A 5058-nucleotide genomic window follows, 5' to 3' on the forward strand; every position below is an offset into this window, starting at 1 on the left:
TACCGAGGAAGAATTTAAAGAATTGAAAAAGCAGAAAAATGGTTGGTTTAAAAGAAGCATTCTTTGGGACCTTCCTTATTGGAAGACAATGTTAATAAGACATAATTTGGATGTAATGCACATAGAAAAGAATTTCTTTGAGCAACTAATTGACATGATCATGGATGTAGAAGGTGAAAAATGTGATAGCATTGCTTCTAGAAAAGATTTGCAGAAATTTTGTCATCGTCCCAAATTACACATTCGCGGCGACGGGTCTAAGCCAACATCCATTTTCACTCTCGACAAAGCTAAGAGAAAAGTATTGTGTGAGTGGTTACAAAATTTGAAGTTTCCTGATGGGTATGCATCAGATTTTAGTCGATGTGTTGATCTTAAGAAGTTGAAGTTGTAAGGCTTGAAAAGTCATGATTGTCATGTATTCATGGAGCGATTATTACCCGTTGCTTTGAAACACCTCGTGCCGACAAACGTTTGGAATGTAGTTGTTGAGATTAGTCAATTCTTCCGAGATTTATGTGCCTCTTCAATATGTGTTGATGACATGATTCGTCTGGAAGAGCAAATACCACAGATATTGTGTAAGATTGAAATGATCTTTCCTCCTGCATTTTTTAACTCCATGAAGCATCTACCGGTTCATTTGCCATATGAAGCCAAAGTTGGGGGACCCGTCCAATATAGGTGGATGTATCCATTTGAAAGGTAATTAAGATAATCTAGCTACTTTTAAATTAAAATTAATAATAATAACTAATCTATTTATTATATGTTAACTTTATTATTAATAAAACTCATCATTAACTTTTATAGGTTTCTTAATCATTTGAAGAAAAAAATTGGTAATAAAGCTAGGGTGGAAGGTTCTATATGCAATGCTTATTTAACAGAAGAGATTGCAAACTTTTGTTCTCTTTACTTTGAAAAACATATAGAAACCAAAGCAAAAAACTTGAATGTTGAGAAACCGGATGAAGTAGACGAAAGTTTACCCGAATTTTTTCAAACTCAAGATGATGAAGGGTGTTCATCAAAGGGGCAAACAAGATATTTGGATGATAAGGAGTATAATCGTGCCCACCTTTACGCGCTATCTAATTGTGACCTCTTGGAGTCATACGAAACACAGTTTGTTAATGATTTCATTCAGAGAAATCCTAATATAAGTAAGGATGATGTTTGGGACAAACATGAGGACCAATTTCCATCATGGTTTCAGAAACATGTAATTGAGTTGAATATTCAAGATGATTTGATAAGAAGTTTGGCTTTTGGTCCTTTAAAAATGGTAAGAACGTGGAATCGATACTCGGTTAATGGGTTTAATTTTCAAACATTCAACCACGGTAAAGGTAAGGCTAAGTGCAATTGGGGGGTTACTATTTCTTCTTTTGATGACAACGAATACTATGGTATAGTTGAAGATATCTTTGAAATTAGTTATAGTGGACGTGACCGAGCTTATAAAACTGTCTTATTCAAGGTTGACTGGAAGGATAATTTTGTGGCTGGAATGAGAGTACATGAACAATACAAGCTTATAGAAGTGAATCGTACTAGAACATACTTTAAGTATGATCCATTTATACTTGCACATCAGGCTCATCAAGTGTTTTGATACTTATCCAAGCACAACAAATGATAGAAATCAAAATGCGTGGTGTGCAATCTTTAAGACAAAGGCACGGTCACAAATTGATACAACTTTTTTCCAAGAAGAAAACGTTTCAAATGAAACGCTTTTGTCTCCACCCGATGAAATCAACTATGAGCATGAGAATAAAGATGGTGAAGACATGGAAGAGGAAGAATATTATGATGTGGAAGAGAGACTGCCGGGGGAGGATGAGGCGGAGGAGGAGGAGGAGGAGAGAAGGGAAGAAGAGGAGGAGAGGAGGGGGGAAGATGAGGTGAGGAGGAGAAGGGAGGAGGAGAAAAGGAGGAAGGACGAGGGGTTTGGAGATGAAGATGATTATGATGATTATGATGACGATGATGAGGATGAGGAAGAGGATGAGGACGAGGGGTTTGGAGATGAAGATGATTAAATTGGTATAATTTTGTATTCCTCAAGAGTAAATTATTAAAATTTAGAAGTCTGTATAATTTTCATTTATCATTATTTGTGTTAATTTTTATTTGTATTACTGCAGATGGCTGGAGCAGGTTGAGGTAGGAAGTGTGGTGGCTTCTCAGGTTCTAGACAGAGTACGCGTCCGGAGGAGGAGGAGGAGTTTGTGCAGGAGGATCCGATGCGATGACGGTGACGGTGACGGTAACCGGTGAGAGAGACCGACGCGCCGACGAGCCACCACGGGTGCCGATACGGTACACTTCGGATCATCGGATGATTCTTGAGCCGTCGGGATTATGGTAAGTTTTATTCTTTATTAGTCTACTATTTTGATTTCTTTTTTTTTTTTTTTTTTGTAAAATAATAATTGTTTGTAATTTTACATGTTCAAAATAAATGCCGGTTTATGGACGATTGCGTGATACGAGGTGTCACGAAAAGCACGAAGACTAATTTCGTGGGTCCAATTCCTACATCGTGGACACAAACTTCTCATGCACAAAGAGAGGCGTGGTTCAATAACTTTCGGGTATATATTTTCCGTAATTCTTTGTTTTAGAAACCAAATAATTAATTTTGATAAATTTTTTAAGAACCAAGGTTATACTTTTATTTTATACTAATATGAAATTTTGTCGCTTTTTTTTTTTGTAGCTATCATTTGCTTGGTCACCGTCTCAAGAACAGAATGTCCGTAACAGGTACAATGACGTCGGTACTCGACGATATCGGGACGTGATCTGGAAGGTAATTAGGCGCCCAAAGGAACCAGACCGCATGAAAGGTATTTAATTAACTTGTTTTGTTATTTGTATTTGATGGGGCATATTCTGCACCCGCTGACCGAGTCAACATATTGAGCAAGGTCAAAGATATCCAAAGCAAGTCAACACCTTGGACAGCCTAGCCGACGCAGCCTGTCGGCCTGTCCCTTGGGGCTCGGCCATGCAAGTAGCCAGCCGGGACACACATCCGCGTACTCACATCCAAGACCCCTCGGCATGGAGTCAACAGGGCCCGCCGGCCTGCCATGGGTCCCTCGGCCGAGGGTAGAACAGTATTTCCACCTGCTCTGCCACTTGGCCACTTGGCCACTACGTGACAAAAGGTGAAAGTCTATAAATACTCCTCAACCCTCATTGAGGAAAGGATCCGAAAATAATCAATTAAACATACTAATCTGGTATAAACTCCCTTATCTCTCTACAATATACATTGTGCCAAGTAACACACAACTTAATCCCTTTGAGTTTACTGACTTGAGCGTCGGAGTGAGTTCGCTCGGTACCAAGCCGAGCCCTCAGTTTGTTCATCGTTTCAGGAGAGGCCGAAATGAAGAGTCAAGCAAAGTCATCATTCTACAAGCTTACGTGGTAACAAATCTGCTCTGGAACTACACCCGGAACAGTATTAATTAGCATATACTCTCTTATATTATAAATAATATCAGTAACTTATTAGTTATGATTTCATATGTGTAATTGCAAGTGACAAGTATGAAGGCTTAATAAAGCATACCAAAACTGAAGCTTTTCAGAAGAAGTCTAAGCAAGCATCCCTCAACAAAAGAGGAGGAAAGGAAGACGCCGTGAACGAGCCTACTCATTACGCGGGTTCACGGTCGTTCTGGGATAAAGTATTGGGTGTAAGTTTGTCTATTATTTCACACTTTTTTTTGTTTTCAATGCAACATGTTTATTTTATGTTAGATTTTTTGTTGATTTTCTAACATGTATGTTTTTTTTTTTCATTTAGAAAGGAAAGAAGAAGTCAAAGCCAATTGCGACGGTACCGGAACTGTTTCTGGACACGCATTCCAGGGTTGACCACAAAGGGGTTAGAACTTGGACTAAGCCAAAAGACAAGCAATTATATGTAAGTTTTCCCTAACACTTAATTTTTGTTAATTTATTCTCTTTTAAAATGTCGTATATAAGGTGATTACCATATTAACTTACAACCATTTGTTTAATATTGTAGGAAGCATTTGAACAAGAAAAAGCCGCCAATCCAGAAAAACCGGATAATGACATATGGTATGAGTTGGTGGATGGCTTCAAGAAATGGCACGTGTATGGTACCGGAAGTTCAACACCGGCTTTCTATGAGAAAACGCGTAGAAGATCGACTTCAACAATTCCCAGCAACACGTATCAACCGGGAATTATTAGTCAACTTCAAAGTCAAATAAGAGAGCGTGATGAACGTGATGCCAAACGTGATGAAGAACTTGCCAAACGTGATGAAGAATTCCGCCAAATGAAGGAAAGAATGGAAATGTTTGAGAATTGGTGGCAAGGTTGTAACCCCGGACCTAGACCCAACTACGATCCAAATGATCCGCATGGTCCACATGGGGGGAGTGGAGCCGGTGTTGGCTTCCAAGTAAGATGATTTTAGCATGTAAGCTTGTAAAACTTGAACTTTAGACTTGAACATTAGAATAGCTTAGCTTGTAAAACTTTCATTTTCAATATATGAAATGAAGTTTGAGAAAATGGGAGGTGTTGGGTTGAAATGTATGGTGTTGTGTGTGTTGAAATTTGGGATGTATGGTGTTGTGGAACATCGGTTTGTATGCAGGTTGTAAATATTTGGCTAGCAATGAAAACGAAAAAAACCACCAAAACATACAAAGTGGCTTTGGCGATCGAATTGAGATTTGGCGATCGAAATTGATCGCCAATTTGCGATCGATTTATGGTAGTCGCCATTTTGGCGATCGAAATTGATCGCCAAATCCCAATTCGATCGCTAAATTTCCTCAACCTAAATCAAGCTACGTCACCCAAATTTGGCGATCGAATTTAGATTTGGCGATCGAAATTGATCGCCAATTTGGCGACTACCTTAAATCAGTCGCCAATTTGGCGACTACCGTATCAGTCGCCAAATTAGTCATTTGGCGACTGATTTTTCAGTCGTCAAATTTGGCGACCGACTTTAGTCGCCAAAGCTAGAAAAGGCGACTAAGGTCCGCGATG

At 39.0% G+C, this 5058-nt stretch overlaps 1 long non-coding RNA gene across 1 annotated transcript; it reads left to right on the forward strand.

Moving 5' to 3' along the window:
* Nucleotides 1-3568: 3568 nt before the first annotated feature.
* LOC141617287 (uncharacterized) lies at nt 3569-4598 on the forward strand. Its single transcript, XR_012531098.1, has 3 exons — nt 3569-3719; nt 3834-3949; nt 4055-4598. It is a non-coding gene; the product is annotated as an uncharacterized LOC141617287 (long non-coding RNA).
* The last annotated feature ends 460 nt before the right edge of the window (nt 4599-5058 follow it).

Source organism: Silene latifolia, chromosome 1 (genome assembly GCF_048544455.1).
Source record: "Silene latifolia isolate original U9 population chromosome 1, ASM4854445v1, whole genome shotgun sequence".
In the NCBI taxonomy this organism is placed as follows: domain Eukaryota; kingdom Viridiplantae; phylum Streptophyta; class Magnoliopsida; order Caryophyllales; family Caryophyllaceae; genus Silene; species Silene latifolia.